The sequence below is a fragment of the Balaenoptera acutorostrata genome, chromosome 18 (genome assembly GCF_949987535.1).
Source record: "Balaenoptera acutorostrata chromosome 18, mBalAcu1.1, whole genome shotgun sequence".
NCBI lineage: Eukaryota > Metazoa > Chordata > Mammalia > Artiodactyla > Balaenopteridae > Balaenoptera > Balaenoptera acutorostrata.
This window is the reverse complement of record NC_080081.1, coordinates 10,095,036-10,120,118: the sequence shown is the minus strand read 5'-3', so window position 1 is coordinate 10,120,118 and position 25,083 is coordinate 10,095,036.

Here is a 25,083-nt window from a genome sequence, read left to right as displayed (position 1 = left end):
CACAGGGATTGTTCCTACCATCTGGGATGCTTGCTTGTAGACAAGGCATCAGCCAGGTGACAGGGCTGTTTTCTCTAAGTGTAGTAGTGACCACAGAATCACTAGTACCAGGATGAGTGAGGAATATATGCTGGCTGTTGGTGCAGTGCGGGGGGACTCCCCCTTCCTCTATTATAGCAGAAAAGCATCTTTTTAGGTGCAACTTACCAACTCTCAATATGACAAGAACAAATAGGGTCAATGGCTAATTATATATACTATCTCTTATTACTCCTTTCACCTAATCTGTTTAAGTGATTTGCTTCAATTTTTCAATTTGGAAATGTGAATGGCGTCAACTTTACCTATAGCAGAGGGGATTTTGGTTACATCTTTATTCTATGATAGTCTAGTTCAGGGCTTGACAAACTTTTTCTGTAGAGGGGCCAGATAGTAAATATTTTAGACTTTGCTGTTTTATTTATTTATATGGTCTCTGTCTCATGTTCTTCTTTGTTTATTTTATAACTGGTTATAAATGTAAAAACCATTCTTAGCTTGCAGGCTGTACAAAAACAGACCTCTGGTAGGATTTGGCCCTTCGGGTTATACTTTGCCTAGAACCTCTTCTCACTATGACTGGGAGATCATATTCAAGGGAAATGTTTCAATGAAATGTTTTTTGGAGGTATAATTTCAATACATATTTTATGTCATTCCGTCTTAGTTCACAATGATGTAATTCTCAGAAGACCGAAAGCAAATATTTTATTCCTCCCTTGTTACTGGATCACCAAAGTGATATAATCTTCGTGAACATTTATTTCCTTCCAAATTCCATCTGACTGACGTGAAATATACACAGTTTGGCTTTGTATCAAGCTGTGCAGAAGAGGTAACTTGATAGGGCTATGATGGAAGTCAAGTATCAAAGGCTATAGTGTGTCTGTCTTTTATGATCTGAACACATAGGAGTAAAACAGAGTGTAATGATTATTTCAGCTTCCCCAAGTTGGGAATCTGGAGCATGGGAAATGGAGACAGAGTAGGAAAGTGGAACCAGAGATAGAACTATGGCACTTTTCTTTCCAGGGAAGAGATGAGCCTTAAAACAAATAATAACCTCACAATAGCAATAAGAGTAGCAACAAGTGGCACTAGACAACAACTGTTTAGGAAGGGGTATATATGCAGGACATGAACTGGGTGATTTCTGAGCTCCTTTCCAGGACATGATTCTGTGACAAATCTGTTTTGTTCACAACATGTCAATATTTTTCTCTCAACAATTCCCTGCTCAATAACTGGGCCAGACAAGGTTATCAATAAAGTGCCATCACTGCATTACATTCTCAGTTCTTATTTATTTGTTTATTTATAATTGTAAGGGGTTTGTGTCTATGCGACTTATTTCATTAGTCATTTTGGAAAAAAGAGGACCTCATTCTCCTGCTGACTTAGATACATAATCCCTGTCTAATGAAGTTTATGGGCAGCGCTGTTGACCCTTAGAGGGTAAAGCCCTGTGACATGTGCAGAGGGCACAGCCATTTATGGGCTGGGGTCCCCGCAGTCAGGGCTCAAAACTAAGGATATCGAGACATCTGCACTGAGGGAGGGGGGTCATGTGACAAAGGGCTGGACTTGTATCTTGAAAGTTGGACAGCGTTTCTCTAAGTTTCACTGGAAGATCCACAAACATCTCCACGCTGTCCCACCTGTATTTAACTAATCTGTTTTCCCTCAAGCACTAGCAGTCAAGGTAATTCAAGAATGGTTTCCATTTCCATTTTATTTGTTTATTTATTTTTTTGTTTGATGACTGAAATCATATGAGCTTTAATTTTTTAAAGTTCTAAATATATGTACAAGGTATCTAGAAAAGTCATACTTGAAACACCTTGGAGAAGGAACCTTGGAGCTTGCCAGGGTGGTGGCCCATTCTTCTGTTGACGAGAAATCCATCCCTCCTAAGAAAGCCCATTTCTCGGCCAGATGACTCCAAAGCTAGAAGACGCTTCTGTCGCCACGTACATTCCATGTACTGGTTTACATTAAATTCCTGTGAGGAATTTCAAATGACTGACTCTCAAAATTTGAGAACCCAATCTGTTTACGTTTGAGACTTCCTACAAGTTGAAGTCGCCTTCTGCTATGGTTTGAAGCCTGTATGCTGGAAATCAGAAATTATTGTAATTAAACAGAAATACCTCTCACCTAAGCATTTAACAGAGAGAAATCTACTTTCACTTTGAATGAAGACTGTCCTCAGTCTGTGATCTCAGCAAGGCTGAGCTGCCAAAGAAGGCAAATTGTGTGTTTGTCAGCGCCCTGGCAAGCGACTCGGAACTGAGGAAAACACACACACACACACACACACACACACACACACACACACACACACACACACACACACACACACACACACACACACACACACAAAACTGCTCCCACTCCCAAGGCTACAACAAGCAACTCCTTTGATCTGGGAACAACTCCAGATCTGACTTCTTACACCAGCTGGTGCAGGATGAATGTAGAGAAGAGACGTTTTCCTTCCAGAAAGTACAGGGTGAGACACGAGCCGCCCTTGAGTGGCTCTGGCTGTCTGCCAGCTGGCGGCCTCTGTTCCTTGGCTCCCAGGCCGTGGCCACGTGGTCTGTTCAGGGAGGAGAATGTGGACACGATAATTTTGCCTGTTACACGTGAAGCGTAAGGCCCCAGGAGAAAACCCTGATAGCATGAAGGGAGAAAAATCTAGGGCACTCTCCCAGTGCTGAGGTGTCTGGTGAAGGAAATCACTCTCCAGAGAGTTGCTTACTGAATCAGTACAAGTCGAGGTGGAGAATTCTATTGGCTGCTTGAGGCTTTCTTCTTCCACTTTATTACAGAGCTACCTTCCTTGTGTCCATCAGGCAGTGTTTTCCTTCCGGGACTGTGCAGCAAAAATGCTGACAAATTCTAAGCCCCAGCACTCCTTTTTTATGGTGACATTTCTTATGCGTTAGAGAAACCTGACTTTTCAGGGTCCCTAGCTTCCTATGTGTCATAGTTATGATGACAGCTTAATTTACTTTAGTTACATTTTATAATGGCTACTTCTGGACACCCCAAGTCATCAGTAAATTTTCTCCCCATCACACCATAGGAAGGCTTGTTTCTGGGAATGTTCTGGGAGATGCCTAATTCTAGCCATCATTTGCTGCTTCTAGCAATTTCTCCCTCCATTCCGGAATAACAATTTAGCTTCCCAGCTTATAGCATCTAACAATGGCTAACAGACCTTCTTTTATTACTTGTGTGTGGGGTGTGTTTGTGTATGTGTTGTTCAGAGGAGAAGAAACATGGCCAGATGCTTATTTGTAAGACATTTATTATTTTTATTTCTCTGCACTGATTCTAAAGATTGAAAATACTTTTAATTTCACTGTTAATTCTTTGCACATGGTATTTATGTCTTCAGTATAAAATGTGTTTATTTATTATCATATGCAAGTGGCTTAAATATTGAGCCTTTCAAAATTAGGAATTTCTTCAATTTTTAACATTTGAGAAAAATGTGCTCTTTCTGGGGAATGATTTCTACAATAAATATGGTTCATTTTAATTTTTGTAATAAACCATGCCTACAGTACAGACCTCTGAGAGTAACAATAACAGCGAATTTATTTTTAGCTGTTATTTGCAGAGAAGTGTTGTTTACAAATTATATGGGATCTTAACTGATATTCACAAAAACCTAACGAGGCAGAATTGCTTCATTCCTCCATTCTTTTACTCACTCAACAAATGCACATTAATTGTTAGCAGGTTCAGGGCACATTCTGTGGTGCTGTTGATACAATGGTGAACCAGGTGGATCTGGTCCCAACCTCATGGAATTTATAACCACTTATGAACAGGTATTATTAACATTCCTGTTTTTTTGGTCAAGCCAGAGTTCAGGTAGATTTGCATCCGTTTGCAACCCAGAGTCTCTGAGTCTCATTCGTATACAACTGCCTGATCTTGTGGACGTGAGGTGGCTGGGGAGGGACCATAACTCAAGGAGCCTCATGGGGCATTTGTGGAAGGAGGAGCTCGGAAAGTGCTAGAAGTTGTGTGCAGCCTGTTGGGAAACACTCCCTTCTGGATGTGGGATTCCTTTTGAAAGGAGCTAGTGGATAAGACTTGATAATTCTGATTTCGTCCCTTAAGGGTGTCGTCCCTCTCTGGGTGCCAGACTTTCAGGAACCAAAACTGAGGTTTTGTGTATGTGTAGACCCCAAAGAAATCGAATTTCTTCATGGCCAACCCTGCACAGAGGTTTGTACTTATTCCACGCAGCTGAGGGGAGGTGCGCTCAGTTTCAGCGTCATGAATCATGGAGGTCTTGAGACAGCTGAGAGACTGCTGGGGTCTCATGGGGAAGAGGCCAGCCTCCCCCAGGGCAGGGAAGGATAGAGGTGCCTGTCTGAGGAGCTTCACGCAGTGTTGGCAGTGACATGGGTGGCCTGGCCCCAAGACAGGCACATCTGGATTTTTAAGTGCACAGTAAGAGTGTAAAAGTCACTGTGGCTGAAGCTACATGGTCAGGACATCCACCGTCCGGGTGCATAATACTCAGGAGGGTGGACCTGGCAGGGAGCAACTCCTGATCCCTCTCCCCACTCCCTGGGAAAGCTCATGAGAAAGGCGTGTCGACGTGGTCAATGCCCTTGGCTCCGTCTTCCCGTGATGGTTCTGGGGTGTCCCGGTGCAGCTTAGTAGGCAACTCGGGGAGAAAAAGCTCAGTCAAAGCTCAGTTAGTTTCAGATTTAGGAGAGCAAAAGCATAGGATGTATGACACCAGTTATGAAAAGACTCATGGGATTAAGTGAGGGTGGATTGGTAGAATTGTAGCCCCTCCGCCTCTTCATTCACTCTATTCGCCCCCGAACATGTGTTGAACATTACAGAGGAAGTGAAATGAAAGAAAAGGTCCAATTCCTCCATATTACCCTCCAAATATCCTATTTATATTACTCCCTTTGGGTAACAAGAGTTACATGGACTTTATTAGCTGTGTGACTCTGGGGAAATTGCTTGAACTTTCAGAATCCGTTTCCCTCTGCAAAATGGGAAAAAGGAGAGCAGCACCTTCTTCGTGGGAATGTTAGCCCACTGCCCTTAGGAAGCTCACAGCTGCCCCTTTCTTACCCTCTGCTTTGTCTTTGCCAAATTTTGGTCAGCCCCCTCTCTTTCCTATAGGCCCCTGAACTCTGCTGGCCCTCTAGCAGGAGCGGTGGACTGTTTCCCCTTATCAGTGTTTCCTGGGAATCAGCTGAGCACAGCCAGACCCCTTCTGGTCAGACCCCGCTGGCCACTTCCCCTTGCTTGCTTAGATTCCTCTCCAAAGATTCTGCTCATCTCTCCCGCACCTTACCAAGAAACCTCTTTTTTCTGCTTGATTTTGAGACGCTTACAGGCTTGCGGTCATAGCTATACCCGTCCCCCTTTTGCCACAGTACCTTTTCCTTCCTTGCAATAATCCTTTTGAACAAGTCTCTCTATACTAAGTCCTGGTCAGTTTTTCCCATGGCAGCACTCGATAAACATGAGCTAGTAACAATCTTTTTGATCAGTTTGCCAGTTTTAACCCATGTCAAGATTCAGTGAGAGGAAGTCAGGCAGCCCGGGGCCAATCACCTTCTATTTGAAAGTATCCCTTGCACTCCGAAATGGCTAATGGTTAAGTCTTGAGGCCTGAGTACCTTTTTAAAACACCTGGCCTTCAGCGACTGCATTCTGTTTTCCAAGCAACTGAAAAGAGATGGTATCCGGTGCTTCACTTCTTTGTGTCTGAACATTCAGCTCGCCGCTTGTCTCAGGAAAAAAGTGAGTTTCTCTCGAGTACTGACTTAGGGGCGTGTGCTGGGTCCATCCGTGGTTTCTGTGGGGTACTGATGGTGAGTCGCTGCGGGGTGGAGGCCAGCACTTCGAGGAGCTGGTCGGGGACACGCTGCCCAGCGTGTCCACTCCTTGCTAGGCTCAAGGCAGCACTACTGGTTACCACGCTGGCCAGCTGGCCTTCAAGGTCAAAATCGGGTCGGACAGAGGAGGCAGGAAGCCCATCTGTGGTTTGGCCTCCTGGGGTGTCCCTTCTCCCTGGGATTGTTTTGCTGAATTAGAAGGGGAATTCTGCCCCGCAGAAGGTTGTCTTTGGAGTTGAAGGGTCCCTTGGATGAGCTTTAATAGCAGAGAAGGTGCGTGAGCTGGTGGCTACCGACACACTCCTGTCACTCCTCCTGACTTCTCGAATCCCTGCACCAGCTCCTCCAGCCTGGCCCTCCCCGCCCCCTCCCCATTTCCTTTCTTTCTCTCCTGGCCATGGCCCCCTCTCCAGGAAGCTTCAACTTCCCTTGACCGAGCCCACCTGTACCCACCACGGACCCAAAGCCAGGCACCGACAGTTACAGAGTTCTGTGTGACCTTTCACGGTCAAGGCGGCAGAAATTCCCAAGTTGGGGAGGTTCTGTCGTCAGGGTAACTCGTGTCTAGACTATATACACCTTGAGGACAATCGCCAGGACGGCCCCTCGGCAACTGACAAAGACTCTCTCCTTAACCAAACTCTAGACAGTCCCCTCTTAGCCCTTTTTTGACTCAGTCCTACTGTTGGGCCTTGTCCGGCAGAGGCCAGCTGTAGCAAGCACCTTGCTAGGTCAGTCTAGCAAGAATCTCCCACCCGTCGTCCCTGATCACCCTGGGTATCTGGCCGAATTTCCTCATCCTCCACCACGCCGCAGGGGGTGTCTGATCACCCCGTCTGCCTTCAGCAAGCGTCCTGTTAGGTCTTTTTGACCCGAATCCCCTTCTGTCCCTGGTGCTTTTCTCTCAGTAATTGCCCATCTACTGACCCTCCACCCTGCTCCTTCGCTGTAAATCCCCGCTGATCTCTGCTTTATTTGGAATCGAGCAAGTTCTATACTGAGGTCTCTTTCCCCCACTGCGATATTTCCTGAGTAAAATCTGTTTTTACTGCTTTACCGTCCAACTTTGATTTTCTTTACCCGTTACAATAAAGGCTCTACGAACCATGTTTTAGTTGTTGTGCATGATGGCTGGGCAGTTACCTTTAGTTGGTTTTAGCCCTCCCACTCATTTAAAAAAAATTATTTATTTTCTAAAGAAATCTATCCACTCTGTCCCTAATAAAAAACTCCACTCAGACAATTTTTTCATCACATAGTCAAGCTTTCAGAGCAACTGGACTCCCAGAATAAAGAGAGAAGGCTGTATTTATAGTTCAAATTATTTTGTAGCAGTTGACAGTTCTGTTTTGATTGAAAGTCTTGTCTCTGACAATAGGAAACAGGATCAGAGTTTATCTCTGCAAGGCTTTAGAATGGCCCTGTAATTCAAGGCTTATCTCAGGGAATGCATGGCTTTTAAAAATGTAAATCTTTCCTGAGCTGTGGTAGTTGTGATCTTCTTGTATCAGACAGAGAGATAAGCTAAGGAAAAGAATGTCAGTTTCATTTTTTCAAGTCCCCTTACGATCAAATTCTACCCTGATGGTATAAATTTGACCAAATGTGTCTGTTCTAGATTTTCTGATAGAAGACCATTAACTTGATGTTTTGTTCTATTTGGATGGCTTAACTGACCTACGAACAAAAAAGAAGAGATGATAATTACATTAAGACCTGCTTGTCTTAAGCTTGGATGTTATGGTTTGTGAAATAAAATTCATATTTTATGGCAAGACAAGAAAAATTTAGACATAAAAATCCTTCCCTGCCTTTTGGCCTCCTTTCTCCCCACACTGTGCATCATGTATCTGCATTGTGCATCGACCAGACCTCCTCCATCAGCAGGAATACCTGCTTAACCGTAAAGAGCAACATTTTCCCAGCATTAACAAGATGCTCCTTAAAAATAACATTCCTTCGGGCTTCCCTGGTGGCGCAGTGATTGAGAATCCGCCTGCCAATGCAGGGGACACGGATTCAAGCCCTGGTCTGGGAAGATCCCACATGCCGCGGAGCAACTGGGCCCATGAGCCACAACTACTGAGCCTGCGCGTCTGGAGCCTGTGCTCTGCAACAAGAGGCCGCGATAGTGAGAGGCCCGCGCACCACGATGAAAGGTGGCCCCCGCTTGCCGCAACTAGAGAAAGCCCTCGCACGGAAACGAAGACCCAACACAGCCAAAAATAAATAAATAAATAAATTAATTTAAAAAAAACAACAACATTCCTTCTTGATCTTGTAAGAGGTCTCATGACCCACCAGGATGACGCTTAGATTTGGATTATGTAAACTGTCAATAATACGTCATCTGAGGTACAGTCCTTTGTTTCAAAAAACTTATATAACTGTTCCTTCATTTCTAACCGGTGGAACAGTTCTCAGAGCTTTCTGAGATGCTCTTCCCGGGCTATAATCCTCAAATTTGGCTCAAATAAAATTTTCCAATTCCTAAATATACTAACTTTTCGTCAACAGGTTAAAGAATGAATCTGTGTCCTTTACAAAGCCCTTGGAGTCATATTTTTGATCACTTTCATTATGCCAGAAGTACTCTGTATTGCTTTACTGTTCATCTATTTTCAGTCTAGGAACCAAGAATGCTAAATGGGTGTCTCCTGCAGCACCTGTAGCTGTAAAGTTTATCTTCTTTCTCTGAGATCCCATGTGTCTTAGACTGTTCAGGCTGCTATAATGACTACCACGAACAGTGTGGTTTATAAACAACAGAAATTTCTCACAGTTCTGGAGTCTGGGAAATCCAAGATCAAAGTGCCTGCACATCGGGTGTCTGGTTAGGGCCTGCTTTCTGGTTCATACTACTGTCTTCTCACTGTGTCCTCACATGGCGGAAGGGATGAGGGAGCTCTCTGAGGTCCCTTTAATAAAGGCACTAATCCCATTCATGAGGGCTCCACCTTCATGGCCTAATCACCTCCCAAAGACCCCCACCTCCTAATAACATCACATTGAAGATTAGGATTTCAACATATGAATTTGAGGACACAAACACTCAGTCCATAACAGCATGTTTGCCTGTCCTAGCCTGCCAGGAAGGGCAAGTCTTGAATTCCTTTAAGGCTGGGACCCCATAAATCAGAGAGGAGGCCTTAGGCAGTTTCCCTCATGGTTTTTGCAGGCATCATTTCCACACGTGAAGTACAGTCCTTGTTTTTTTTTTTAAATAATGGGCTGGTCATACCAAATTAAATGTGATTTAAATAAGACATTTCTGGAATGGTTAAATTTGGTTTATCCAATTATATCATTACAAAGATAGATTTTTATTGCACCTGCGTAAATAACTACGTTGCCATGAGAAACAAAGGGACTCAGTGCAGGGACTACAGACTCATCATCCTTAAGTTTTCTTGTTAGTTTATTAGCCTATAACTTATATTAAGATTTCTCATACAGTATTTCCTCTGAATTCTGAAGAGAGATTTGGAGCAACATACCTTTCAATGAGTGTTTTCTTGCAGTTTGCACAAGATTAGCCTGCTAAATACTAGAAAGAAAAGATAGTGCAAGGTGAAAGAAAAGCGTTTTATCCTGTGGCTATGTAAAAAATTAATAAACAGACATCTGTTTATTAAAAAATTAATTAAACAGATTAGATAGAGTTGGGAGACCAGAAGGGGGAGCTCTGACACCCTGCAAAGATAAGGCCCAACCCCTGTAAGTAGAATGAAGACTCCTTTTCCCTGGCAGGGCTTCAGCCAATGAAAAGCCATGGACTCTTTGTTTACTAGAGCCCTCCCAACTTCCTTTTCCCCTCTATAAAAGAGTTCTCCTTCCCTTGCTGTGCGGGGGACTTGAACACAGCTCACAGTGGTTGCAGACCCTGAATTGCAATTCTCTGCTGATCCCAAATAAACTCAACTTTGCCGGAGAAATATCTGGCAGTCTATTTGTTTCTGGTCAACTGCTGTGAGAAAAAGGACACTGACCACAATTAAATTACACTTTTCAGTTCCAGTTAGTCCTACACAGTTGATTCATGTTCTGCTGGATCTTGGGTCAGCAGTTGGCTGTCACAGAGTTGCCTGCTGCTGGGCTATAGGAGTGCTGGGAATCCTATCTTGGTCCCAGGGACAGTCTTGTAGGTGGAGACATCACCTCACAGTGATGTCATGGCCTCATGAATATCTGGAACAGTGCTCTCCTGAGGCTATCATTCTTCTGATATTTCTGCCAGAAGGTTCCATGCTTGATCTGTCGCTTATAGCAGGGGCATAAGGGAAAAAGGGAGCCACACTTTGGTGATGAGACTGAATGATTCTGGTTAATTTATTCCGGCAATGTCAAAGAAAACCAGCCCTGGATGCTCAATGCTAGTGGCAAGACAGCTTTTTATTTTTTTGGCTGCACAGCATGTGAGATCTTAGTTCCCCGACCAGGGATTGAACCTGTGCCCCCTGCATTGGAATTGCAGAGTCTTAACCACTGGACCGCCAGGGAAGTCCCAGCAAGATAGCTTTTATTCAGATGACGGCAGTAGGGAAGAGAGACGGCAGTGTCAACTGAGCTCAACTCCAATTAAGACAAGGTGACTGAGGTTTTTGAAGAGAGTAGGGGAAGTGGGGTCTGTGGGGAAGTGAAAAGGAGGGAACAAAAAGGGACTAGGAGGGAGATGGGGAAATGGAAAATTGCAGAAGGAGAGTAAGTGGAGAATTACTAGTAATGATTTAGCAATGTGGGTTGGGACAATGTACATTTTTCAATTTAGCAGCATTGTGTTTTCTTGAATGAAAACGCAGCGTGGAGGGCTGGGGTCACCTTTAGGGATATAGCATAGTACAGGTAGAAGCCAGGCTAAAGGTTAGTCAGGTCCCTTAGCACAGTGTTCTGACGAGTTCTTTGTGCCATGTGGGAGTTCTCAGTAACCAGCATGGGAACATGGCATCTGACTATTTTGGAATGATTGATTATCCTGAGGGCAAAAACCTTTATGTCATCAAGGACACTGACAATTCTCCAGGATTTTCTTACCTAACCAGTAAGGAATATTTTAAATACAAGGGAATTTTAAATTGAGGGGGAAAAAAAATCTTAAAAATTAATTTGTTAGTAGTTAATAGGCCAACCTTTACATATCAATATGTGATTGCTCTGAACCATCCTGATAGGTCTATAATGATGAAAACATTCATATTAATAATCTAGGTTTAATTGTACCTGATGATATGGGGAATTGAGTTACTCTTTTTGACCCGATACTCCTCAGATTGTTGACTTGGTAAACAGATCGCCTCTCACGTTACTGCCGAGTTATTTAAAAATTGGAGGATGCCAACCCTGATTGTTTGGGCATCCTTACTTATTCCCAAGGGTGCTGGGATGGGTGCTGGTCTCCCGCAAGATTCCCCGCCCTGCCCTGCACACCTGTCCTCGTCCACAGGTTCTGGCTCTTACAGCTCCCCAGAGCGTTCTCAGGATAGGGCTGAAGTATCTAGTTTCCAAAGATTCAAGACCCTTCCTCCTTTCCTGACTCTCATCACCCCCCCTCCCCACCCCTCAGGGTCCTATCCTTCCGTTTTCAGGTCGGCTGACCAAACAGTTCATTCCTGAGGGCCCACCAGCAAGGGCTTAGAAGTTTTGTTACCGATCCCAAGTCAGTCCCCAGTATAAGGGTTCTCTTGCCTGGTGTCATTCAAGCCAACAGAATGAACCCGAATTTGGGTCAGAAGCAAAGGGAAGCTTCCTTCTCTGATCAGAGAATGGAGAGGAGCGAGCTCGCGCTCTAGAGCACGAATCCTACCCAGCAGGCAGTGGGTGGGGCTGCTTTATAGGGATCTCGGCAGCGGGGAGGGGGCGGGGTTCTCGCGGGGCGGGGCGCAGGCGCTGGGCGCCCCGCGCAGCCTCTCTGCCCACGGCCCGCCCAGCTGAGGTGCGTGCACAGCCATTTTTGCACCGGCAACTCCGGCCTGAAGGGCCCGGAGCGAGGTCTCGGCGCGCGGCCCCCTGTGAGCAACGAAACTCAACACGAAGGAAAAGAAAAAGGTTAGACTTTATTTTATTACCCAGATTCCACTTTTATTTCCCGAGAATTGTTAATAGGCTTTGCCGGCGACAGTTTGTATTAATCCTGCCTTTTTATTTTCTGTAATTTGCTAAGCAAGCGGCCTTGCTTGCTGGCCCTGGAGGGATTAGCCGCTTGCTAGAGAGAGCTAATGACACGTGTCAGTGTACCTTTCACATGCAAACCAATCACTGCAGAGTCCGTGCCCCTGGCCATGTCCTCTGTTGAGCTCTTACAGTCGGGGCCACTGTCAGTTTGCCTGTCACCCCAGGGCCGGGTACCGGACAACTGGAGACAGCCCTGCACCCCAGAGCCTGCGGAAACTATTCAAACCCGCCAAGCCGAAACCCACTTACCTTGCCTTGCATGTTCCTTCCCACAGAAACCACATTTTTCTCCACAGAGCCTATGTAATTACAGCTGATATATTTCTACTTACCAAGTGTCAACAGTATGTAATATAATTTGTCTTTATCTGTGATAATACCATCTAAAAGTACACAAGAATAAGATGGCGCTCTCTGAAAGTTACAAGGAAGGAGATTTAAAATACTACATGCATTAGAATGGTGACCGTAACAGGGTTCGGCGTGCACGTCATTTTATTACCAGAATTATCGGAAGTATTTGCAATTTACACTAACCGAAGAGAATTGTTTGGATTTTATTTTATGTAGTAAGCTTATCCTTCATTTATTCCTAAAGCAACATGATTGCTATACGTACCGACTTCGTTATGCCCTGCCCAACCCTAGTTCTTCCCCGAATGGCCTCGCGCCATGGGATGTTCACCACCCCCACCCGCCCCCACCCCCCGCCCCAACCTTGGGTTCTGTAAGCATAACAAACTATCTCTTCAGTGATAATCATCTCCTGGTCTGTTGGCCTCCTTATATCTGAATAATAATAAAACCTACATTTTAAACAATGTTAGAAACACAGGTGTTACTACCTTCCCTGAAAATATGGTGAGAATCAACCCCCTCCCCCATCCCAAAGGAAGAAAAATACTCTCACATTTTCCTCTTGAGTTATTCCATCCCCACCCCTCCTGTGATCAGGAAAGTGAGGAAGTTCTAGAAGTTCCACCCCACCAGGTAAGATTTGGTGGTTTATCCTGCTGTACTTCTGTCTGTAAAGTCTCTTCCTGTGTTTGTTTTCATTGCATATATTTAAGGCGTATAACCTGATGATTTGATATATCTATATATTGTGAAATAATCACTTCAGAGAAGTTAGTGAGTTAGTGAATATCCATCACCTCACATAGTTACCTTTTTTTTGTGTGTGTGGTGCAAACACTTAGAATCTACCCTCTTAGCATATTTCAAGTATACCTGTAGTCACCATGCTACATATTAGATATCCAGAACTTACTCTTTTTGCATAATTAAAACTTTGTATATGTAGACCAACATCTTCCCATTTACCTCTCCCCTGCAACTCCTAGTAGGTATCCTCCTACTCTCTGTGCTTCTGTGGGTTTGACTATTTTAGATTCCACATATGAGTGAGATCATACAGTATTTGTCTTTTTGTGTCTGGCTTATTTCACTTAGCATGATGTCCTCCGGGTCCATTCATGTTGTTACAAACGGCAGAATTTCCTTTTTAAAGACTGAATAATATTACATTGCATGTATATACCACATTTTCTTAATCTATTCATCCATTAATGGACATTTAGGTTGTTCCCATATCTTGGCTACTACGAATAATGCTGCAATAAACATAGGAGTGCAGGTGTCTGTTCGAGATCCTGATTTCAATTTCTTTGGATTAAATACCCAGAAGGGAGATGGCTGGGTCATATGGTAGTTTTGTTTTTATTTTTTTGAGGACCCTCCATACTGTTTTCCATAATGGCTGTACCAATTTACATTCCCACCAACAGCGTACCGCATTATTTCTCCACATCCTTTCCAATACTTGTTATCTTTTTTTTTTTAATAATAGCCATCTAACAGGTGTGAGGTGATATCTAATTTTGGTTTTGATTTGCATTTCCCTGATGATGGGTGATGCTGAGCACCTTTTCATGTATTTGTTGGCCATTTGTATGTCTTCTTTGGAAAAATGTATATTTGGTTCCTTTGCCCAATTTTATATGAAATTATTGTTATCATTATTACTATTATTATTATTAGCTATTGAGTTGTATGAGTTCCTTATATATTTTGGATGTCAACCCCTTATCAGATATATGGTTTGTGAGTATTTTCTCCCATGCCTTTTCATTTTGTTGATTGTTTGCTGTGCAAAAGCTTTGTAGTGTGGTGTAGTCCCACTTGCTGATTTTTGCTTTTGTTGCCTGTGCTTTTGGTGTCATATGCAAAAAAATTATTGCTGAGACGATTGTCAAGGAGGTTTTCTTTTAGGAGTTTTATGGCTTTATGTCTTACATTTAAGTCTTAAATTCATTTTGAGTTGATTTTTGTGTATGGTGTAAGATAAAGGTCCAGTTTCATTCTCTTGCACGTGGCTGTCCAGGTTTCCCAACAGCAAAGAGACACAAAGAGATTATCTTTTCTCCATTGTGTATTCTTGGCACCCTTGCTGACTAGTTGACTCTATATGCATAGGGTTATTTCTAGGCTCTCTATTCTGTTCCATTGGTCTATGTTTCTGTTTTTATGCCACTACCATTACTGTTTTGATTACAACAACTTCGTAATATTATTTGAAATCAGGAAGTGTGATGTCTCCATCTTTGTTCTTTCTCAAGGTTGCTTTGGCTATCAGGGTCTTTTGTGGTTCCTTATGAATTTTAGGATCGTTTATTCTATTTCTGTGAATTTTTTGCTTAAACAGGGCTTTGGAACCTCTCCACTGGACTCCCAGGTTCTCACAGAAGTATGTCTCTGGATGGTTGTCAAAATTGATGTTTCTGTGGAGGTATGAGGGCTGGAATCTCCTGTTTTGCCATCTTGCTGATGTCAGGCTTCCCAGGTCCCCTCTTCATGCTTGTTAAGAATCAGCATTGAACTTGGGGTTGGAGGCCACTTGGCTCTGTGTCCATCTAGGTCTGTAAACTTTATGAGACCCAACTCCTCAGGGTCTTATTTTCTTCCCCCATTTATAAGAATTTTGGATTATATTATCTAATTCCTCCAATTCTGTTTCTTTTTTTTAATATAAATTTATTTATTTATTTATTTATTTTTTGCTGTGTTGGGTCTTCGTTTCTGTGCGAGGTCTTTCTCTAGTTGCGGCAAGCGGGGGCCACTCTTCATCGCGGTGCACGGGCCTCTCACTATCGCGGCCTCTCTTGTTGCGGAGCACAGGCTCCAGACGCGCAGGCTCAGTAGTTGTGGCTCACGGGCCTAGTTGCTCCGTGGCATGTGGGATCCTCCCAGACCAGGGCTCGAGCCCGTGTCCCCTGCATTGGCAGGCGGGTTCTCAACCACTGCGCCACCAGGGAAGCCCATCTGCCTAGTTTTTGCTCTCGGTAACAAACTTTTTACTGTGTTCTGAAGTGTTGTCATACCTCTTTTGTCATTCCCATGGGCCCTGAAAATGGAATCCAGTGGCTTTTTTCTCTTTGTTTCTTTGTTTATTTTACCACACAGGGCTTTGTTTTGGATTATTAAAATGGTGTATATGGTACAACATTTCTATTGGAAAGATGAGAAAAGATAAATGTCACCAGAACTTATCTTTTTAAAATTTTGCCTTTGCTCAATATCATTTCTTGCCCTTGGTGAAAAATGGAATTCACAATAAATACAGACTCATGGGAAAATGGTATCACATTATTAAGCCCAAACCAGTGGACACAGCCAACTTCCAGCTTACTATATGGAAAGCATTCTTAGCTTTGGTTTCCATTTCGTTTTGGTTTCACTTTTGGCTATTTCTGGAGGAGATGAAATACTCCATTCTAATTAGTAGACTGAGGAAATTATGTGCCCTAATATGATTATTTTTTTTCCTGAGAATATTTCTATATATATTTGTGGAATATAAAAATAAAAGAAACATGATTTATAGACATATCTATGAATGCAGACACAAGTGCAAGTTTCATAACTAACACTTTAATTAGTAGACCTAAGACCATAAAGAAATGATAGCTTTTGTAACCATCATTATTCCTACACCTGCTTCGGAGCTTTGCCATATTAATGTACAAAGTCCCACTGTGCCTACTTTCCTTCCAACTGTTCAGGATTCACTCTTATCCTGATGGGAGCTGTGGAATGGCAGACACACTCACTCCTTTCTAATTCTTTGTTCAGACTAGACTCAGGCTGTTGTGAGCGGAGACTGGTGTAAAAGGTTGGCTGCTGTGTTTGCAGGTCAACAAAAATGAGCTTTTAACTCTCATCGTACCTAAGAACATCCCATTGTGTGTAGTAATTTCCAGTAGCCTCGGTTCATTCTGAGGTTTAGTTCTCATAATTCACGTGGAATAGAATGAGACTTCTTTGCATGCGGCTGAGGCACTTAGACACCACTGGCTATTGATGTCAAATAAAACACAAGTCTGTACTTAGTAGGGAGAGACTTTATTCCAAAGGAGTGCAGGAGTGGGGGGCAGGGGGAATGCTATAACCATAAGGTCTGTGTCTCAAGAGTTAGGCAAAAAGGTTTTTTCTCTTACAGAGAGGAGTAATCAAGGCTAGAAGGATCGGGTGTTGGGGAAGTGATGGGATAATGGATCAGAGAATATCTGACCCAGAGGCCAGCTAGTTCTCCGGAGGGGCCGTCTGCTGCTCAGGCCAAGGATGGGCCAACATTCTGGGCCTGGAGGAGGGAGTGAAGCTTAACCAAAGTTTGGTTAAAAAGCATTTTTATCATTGGGCACAAGCAGTTCAGCTAGTCTTATATGAGGCCAACTGTTGGAATTGAAGGGTCTGTGGCCTTGTCCTAGGAAAACAAGGGAGGCATTCCTGAGTCTTATCTAAGTCGTGAAGAAGGGGAGTGCTTCGCAGTAAGCCAAAGAGTATGGGGATTTATTAACCTTCACTGTTTTCCAGGATCTCTGGGCTCAGGTAAAATCCAACATTGTCAGTGGTTGTGCTTCTAAGTGAGCTGGTGTATTTATAAATGTCAGGTTGCCGAGCTGTGCTCTAACTTACCTGGGAGAAGGTGGCTTCCTGTCAGCTGGGGCAAAATGATGACATTATCATAAGGAAAGTCAACCACAGGAGTGATTACACTCAGGAAAGCCTTTTGTTTAAGGAGAAAGATTGCTTTGGAAAGAGAAAAACTCTCCTGAAACCCAAGGAAGGAGCCAGCTAGCACCTGCTGTTCTTTGCGAAAGAGAAGCAAAATCATGCTTAATAAGGCAATTTTAACAGAGAATCATGAGTGGGGCTTAGATGGGGAGTGGGCAGTGATTCCAACGCTAAGAATGGATATCATGGAAGACGGGTTTTATTTGCATTTTCATTTGGTCTGTGTTTGGCATTGCTTATTTGTGATGTCCATTTCTGGTCTGTATTTGCTTGGATACTTGTATACAGTAAATGGCGTGGTCCTGTGTGTATTCTTTGTTGTTAAAACACGCTCTGGGACTTCCCTGGCGGTCCAGTGGTTAGGACTCGGCACTTCCACTGCTTGGGGGCCTAGGTTCAATCCCTGGTCAGGGAACTAAGATTCCGCAAGCTGCGCGGCGCAGCCAAAATCCTGCTCTGCCCTGGGTTTGATATATCACAGAAACCGGCAAGAATTCATCTCACAGCTAATAAAATCAGAGGCCAGTCCTGAAGAAGACAAAATCCCATTTTGGCTTGCCCCATCTCTAACCAGTGAGAGGACTAGCAAGCCAAGTGTCTGGCAGCTTCTATCATTTATCCTTGGATCTGTGCCTCCGACATTGTGAGCTTCAAGTGATACATACAAATTATAAAGACGACCTGACACAGTCCTTTAAATATATGTGCATTGCCTAAATTCTATGTTTTATGCAATTAAATACGATAATGATTTTATAAGGAAGTCTTTTTAAAACTCCGGTGTATATGTTGATTACTAAGCTTTGACTGTGTGTACTTGAAAGCAAACAGTAAAATTGTAACCCATCTTTTATATTTAGGTGCATCATAGAGTGATTTTAATATGCAAGATTTTTGTAAAATTGGATGGGACCTTTACTCTGGAGTCTCCTTCCATATGGCTATCAAAGACATTTTCTCCTCTTTTCCTTTATTTTTTTTTTTTCCGCCTGAAACGTTTAATCTTTCATATCCCTTAGCTTCAGCGTACATGAATTGATGATTGAATAAATTAAGGATAGGCATACTGTTCTGTTCTTCTAAAACCTGTATTTATTGCTGTGATTTATCTGACAATTTACATAAAGTGCTAGTTAGTACAGCTGAAATTATTAAGTCTTCAGAGAATGAGATGTTCAACTGTTTCCACAGCTCCAGGCAATTTTTCCACATTGATATGCAGGAATTATACAGACCACAACTTGTCTTTTGAATTAAAAATGCATCATTGATGCTAATTTTAAGGAAGTCTCTATATTGTACTCCTATTTAACCAAACATCACATTTCCTCATTAAAATATCAGCATCCATAATGAAGTACTTTGCTTTATAATTTAAAATGTCCCACTATGTTGACTGCACACTTGAACATTTAAATGTAATTCTGCTAATGTACTGATTAATTTATGTTATTCTCTTCCACTCACGTGGCAGATTTTAATTGCAATTAGTTAGCTGCTGTTGGGTCTCAGCATGCCGAAGGCTGGGGGGAAGTCTGATGGCCAAGGAACAATTACCAGGACTTTTGAGCAGGGCTGGTATTAGAGGGAGCAAGAGGAACCATCAGAGTTGTGAATCTTAATTCTCTTGGTAATAGCTGTGCTTGGGGGGCCAGCATTCGCTCAGAGGAAAAAGCCAAATAAATGGGAATTATCCGAGCGCTGTAATACAATTAAGCTGTCACAACAACTTTGGGGACTGATCTTGTGCACTCTTTCCACCGTCTGTCCCGGCTGCTTGGGGCTTGATGTAGCAGGGAACGTGCTCTCACGAGCGTCCTGGGCTTTTGATGTGTGTGATGTACAGCTGTAACAAGGCATGGGGTACAACACCCGCCTTTCACTCAATGTTGTTGAGCTACAAATTCACGTAATTAATTTTAAAAAGCCATTACTTTGATCTTCATAAATATGCCCAGGATTCAAATGGAAAACCTTGAGGGGAATTTTCTCAGAAGGATGATGATAGGGCCAAAATGCAATTTCATTAGAGTCTACTGCTTATTGCTAAATGAGCTCCCCTTACTCCCCACCTCATCCTTTATCTTAGCGCCTGCTATTGCCAGCTGCACTGCTGTAGTCGGAGAATCTGCTTGCTTACCCTGCAAACAAAATGCCTTGGTTCAATGAGCTGTTTGTAATGCTATGCTAAGCTTTGCAAGATATTGCTATAATTTGGATTAAGGTACTTTTAGTTCTTATTGCTGGCTATATTGTCTTAACTATAGGGCACTGCTGTTTAGAAATGGGACGGAAACATAGTCTCTGCAGTGCTCCTAATTAGTGAGGCACGGAGAGGGAAGCCCTTGGCCCCTTGAACTTGGGTTCTTGTCCTACTTCTGTCACCTCCTGGTCCCTCTGGACCTCAGTGTTCTCAGCTCTTGGTTGGGGGTAAGAAGGCATGATTCCTAGCTCAGGTTGTTTAGTGGAGCACATGACAAACACAGGTGAAAGAGTTTTGTAATCATTAGATTGCAATGTAGGTTTAAGCCTTGATGTTAGGGTAGCCTTTTACCTCTACTTTTTGTTGTTGGAGTGATTTAAAAATCTAACAAAAATGCTATCAGAAAGTATTGAAACCAAAAACCGCTATTCTCATTCTTAAGTATGTTATTTGTAGTAACTCTAATAAACAGTAGAATTAAACTACTATTTAAGAGTAAGAGTTTTAACTGTGGTTAAATACTAGAGTTTTCAAGAGGAATTACAGAAGCTAAATCTACTCTGTGTTCAGTAAAATGCAGCAAGATTGCAAGCAATCCCCAAATCTCAGTGGTTTAACCAACAGAAGTTTATTTCTAGCTCATGCTAACGGTCCAGGGAGCTTTGCTGATTGTAGTCATACAGGGACCTACCTTGTTTTTTTTTTTTTATTTAATTGTGGCAAAATACACGTAAGATGAAATTTATCATCTTAACCATTTACAAATGTACAGTTCAATGGCATTAAGTCCATTCACACTGTTGGGCTACCCGGAGACCCTATCCATCTCAACATGTGTTTCCAAGGCCACCACGGTGGGAAAAAGGGGTGTAGGGACATGTACACGGGCCCTTTAACCCTTCCTCCTGGAAATGATGCAGGAAACCTCTGCTCCGATTTCACTGTCCCCATCCAGTCATGTGGTCATGCCTGACCTTTTTTTTTTTGCCTGACTTCTCCGGGAGCTGGGACGTGTGGTGCTCCAGGCCCCCTGGAGGAGTGGAGAATTAGAAATATTTGGTGAGCAGCACGAATGACAACTACACTCTTCCTCAGTTGAACTTTAAAAAAAATATGTCATCGGCCCTTGGGAAGCTGGCTAGCTCTTGACAGCCTGGGAAGGGGCATGAGGGCACAGTGAAAAGCTAGATAGAGGTAATAAACATGGGTCCTGGAGCCAGAATTATTGAACTTCTATATAAACCATAGAAATGTATTGTCTCCTGGCTCCAGAGGTTTGAGATCAAGGTGTCGTTTCTTTTAAGGCTGTATGGGAGAATCTGTTCAGGCCTCTCTTCCTGGCTTGTAGGTGGCTGGTTTCTTGTTCACAGCATTCTCCCTATATGAGGGTCTGTCTCCAAATCTCTCTCTTCTATAGGGATGCCAGTCACGTGGGATCAGGACCTGCTCTGATGAACTCATTGTAACCTGGTTACTTCTGTAAAGACCCTAACTCTGAGTAAGGGCACATTCTGAGGTACTGGGGGTAAGAACTTCAACATATGAATTTTGGAGGACACAGTTTCACGCATGACAGCACGTGCTGTGTGTGTAGGTTGGAGGATGGGTTTACTGAGCAGTAACCTCTAATGGGGCCCTCCCAGCCTAGAACAGAAGGAAAGGGGCTGGGCCAGCTTGGCCTCCTACAGGTAAACTGGGCCCTGCTTTTTCCAAATGCCTTTACTGCCTCTCAGCCACTTACAGAGTGGAGATCTCTCCTGTGCTCCCCACCGCTCCCGTTTCTTGATTTCCAGTCACATTTTATGAAAGGTACGAGAACAGGAGGCAATACCAGCGTCTCCTGACTACTCAGTGGGCGACTGAAACACCCCACAGTCTGGCTTTCAGCTGCCCCCTCCTGGCCACTCTTCACCACTTCCATGGCTTCCCAACATCGGGGCTGAGCCCTCAAGCCTCTGGGGCCAGGCAGGTGTACAGGTGGGTACTGGGCGATAGTCTCTGTAAAAGGGAGCCTCTGCTCTACAGCTCACTCTTGTTTCGTGGAATGTGAGCCTGTGTTGACAGCCTGCCTGGAGTTCTACATGAAATCTTCCAATTTTTAACTTTGGCAGCTAATTAAAAATAAAAAACGCTTCTTGCCTGTCCAGGAAGGGTTCCCTCAATGGTGAGCACAAGCCTCAAGCAGAAGCGCTGCAGTATCTCCAAGGATACCTTCAGGCGGCTAGTGTGACGCTGCTTTGACCTGTAGTTGTTTTTTTTGTGTGTGAACTGTATTTTTTGAATTGGCTTAGTCCAGGATGGTTTCTGAGGACATAATGGAGACATCTGAGCACAGCTGTGTTAAAACAAAGCATGTGTTCCTTTTTGAACTCGTCTATTAAATGTTGCTTTAAGTTGAACCTTGAGAAAATTAGGTGGTTTGTGTGATCATAAATATAAGTGGGTGACTTTTTCAGTTTGCAGCTACAAAGACAAGTTTTACTAGCTTAGTGTATGTCATTGATTTGAGCATTTGCACAGTTTTGATAATTCTGAAATTTTGACAGACACTTAACTGTGGAGACATTTTTTTCTGTTACTAAATCCTTTTGTTTTGAGGCAAAAAAAAAAAAGTGCTTCGCTGTGTGGGCTGAACTAAACAGAACCTGGGACCCGTGGGCTGGTGGTTTCAATGATAGATGCTGTCTTCCTAGCTGGAGGGATGTCCTCACACCATGTACCTGTGCTGTTTGCTTACCTCAGTTTCTCCTGCATCCTCGGCTACTCACATTGAGCCTGACCTGATGGCCCGTCCAAACCTCTGTGAGGAAGGGTCCCTGGCAACTCACTCAGTGATCGTTCACTCTCTCCCTCAACTCTATGCCTTACTTCTTCCTCCCTCTTCTACTTTTAAGGACTCTCGTGATTACACTGGGCTCACCTGGATAATCTAGGATAATCTAGGATCATCCAGGTCCATCCCAAGGTCCTTAATTTGCCACATCTGCAAAGTCCCTTTTACCATGTAACCCAGCACAGCCACAGGTTCTGGGGATTAGGACTGTGGTCTTTGGAGGCCATTATTCTGCCTCCCACGAGCACCAATGGGTTGGCACACTTACTCTGGACCGGAGGCTGCACCACGGTCTTTGTGTGCATGCCCAGCACTGTGAGGCAGGCACTGCAGACAAGGAAATCAAGGCTGACACAGTGACTAGTAGAAGCTCAGCAAGGCAGGAGCTGAACCTGTCTTTCACAGTGGAAAGAACATGGGCTTGGAACAGGACAGGCGAGGGTGTGAGTTCAGGTTCATACCCTGCTTAGCTGTGTGACACTTGGCCCCTCTGAGTTTCAGTTTCCTTACGCATATACCTTGTTTGCCATGTGGCATATGGCCCTCATTAGGAGAACAGCACCGATTAAACAAAATTGAGACCATCCCCAATTAAAAAAAAAAAAACTGGAAAAGCAAGAACAAAAACAAAACCCAAACTGAATGCCCCCAGTGCACTGGATGGTGGAAAGAACGCAGGATTGGGAGCAAGACTGATTTGGGTCCTGGCTCTTGTCAGGCAGCAGGCTCACTGTTGCTGCACTGATATGTTTCCATTAAATATAAAGTTCCCTCTTCTTCTGTTTGTCTATTAAACATGTATTCTGCAGCAAGCTGGGCCCTGGCAGATATAAATATGGGCATGACTTTTGTCCTCATCATTCAGAGGAGTGGGCTCCTGTATTTCCTGCCAAATCTGCACCCCGTCACATTTTTTTTTAAATTAATTAATTTATTTATTTTTGGCTGTGTTGGGTCTTCATTTCTGTGCGAGGGCTTTCTCTAGTTGCGGCAAGTGGGGGCCACTCTTCATCGCGGTGCGCGGGCCTCTCACTATCGCGGCCTCTCTTGTTGCGGAGCACAGGCTCCAGACGCGCAGGCTCAGTAATTGTGGCTCACGGGCCCAGCTGCTCCGCGGCATGTGGGATCTTCCCAGACCAGGGCTCGAACCCGTGTCCCCTGCACTGGCAGGCAGATTCTCAACCACTGCGCCACCAGGGAAGCCCCACATTTTTTAAGGTTGGTACTATGGACCAGAAAATGCTGCGTCAGTCATTTCCTTCCACTCTCTTCAGGAGCTTTTCCTGCTGCTTCCCATGCATGCTCCCTTGATCCTAGTTTGCAAGATCATTGCTCTCCCCTGCGCTCCTGGCATCTGGCGCATTTCATTATGCCCTGTGGAGTCTACCTCCTAAGTGTGTCTTCTCGTTCCTCTCCATGCTCACTGTCTTAGGTCATCATCATTTCTTAACTGGGTGTGGATCTTCCTAATGGAGTTTCCTGACTCCAGGCTTGTCCCTTGTTGTCCATAGCCCTACTCTGAAGACCCCTGAGCTTTCTTAATAAAGTGACACTCCAATCTGCCTAGTGAATGGTGGGAGAGGTTCCTGGGGGGAGAGGGGAGTGCTATCTGGACTTCATATGCCCCCTCTCCCGGGGGATGCCATCAGTCATGGCTACTACCTCTGCTGCGTTCACAGCTCCCTTTCCCTCTGCCACTTCGGGACATGGACCCTTTGTTTCATTTTCCATCTCACAGCTGAGACCGGGACTGACATGTCAGCACTTAAAAAACCTGTTCTCTTTATGAGGAAAACAGGGGATGACAATACAAGGAGCCATTTTGTACTGGTTACTGGAGATGCTCAGTGACCTGGTGAGACCTGTGGTGCTCCCTGCTGGCTTCTGTGCTCCTGAACCAGGGCAGAGACCTCTTTCCTCTTCAGGCAATGAGTTCTTCAAGCATGTTTAGGGATCTCCTTTCCCTTTGACCTCACAATAAACTCCTAAGTCCTTAATTCCTGGCCTAGAATCTCAGTCTTCTCAAGAGGAGTGAGACTGGGAGTGCACTTCCTTCTGAGTAACGGCACCCCCTCACCTAGCAGGGTGTGGCCTGGCCCTGCAGTCTCAGCATAAAACTACATTCAAAGATGAGAGTTTGGTCTCATGACAAGAGCAACATGGACAGTAGCAGGGGTGTTATCACCTTACATCTTCCTAAAATGCAAATGCAAGCAAGTCCCTTACTGTTTTTGATCCATCAGTATTTCTCCATTGCCTTCTGAATAAAGTCTGAGCTTTTTGATCATGACTTTCATATCTTTCTAAGAGGCTTTCCAATATATACCACATTCTGTAGCCATAGTGAAATGCTTGATGCTTCCTGAGGCATTCTGCTCTTTCATGCCTCTGTACTTTGCTGTGCCCTCTGCCTGGAATTCTTTCCACTTGGCAAACTTCTATTTTATCTTCAAGAGACAGCACGGGCCTCTCCTCCCTCCCCTGTGAATCTGGCTCTGACCTTTCTCCCCTCATCCTTTCATAGAAATAATGACTCCTTTTTCTCTGCTCTTAATACATATACACAGCTCTGTAGGGGAGGAAAAATATTTCTTCTACTTTCTCATGTTCAGTGATTGAGGGCCTGAAAATTAAATCAACAAAGGGCATATTAACAAGAGAAAAGACATATTTTTTAAAATTGTTGTTAACATTTTTACTTGCATTGGGGCTTCACAAGAAAAAAGTAAAAACCCAAAAAAGTGGTTAGACTCAGAAGCTTATATACCATCTTAACAAAGGGCAATAAATTGTGGAGAAGTGACTGCACAAAGGGAAGGGGGATTTGGGCTTCTAGGGATGGTAAATTATGGGAAGGTAAATATATGGGGAAACTA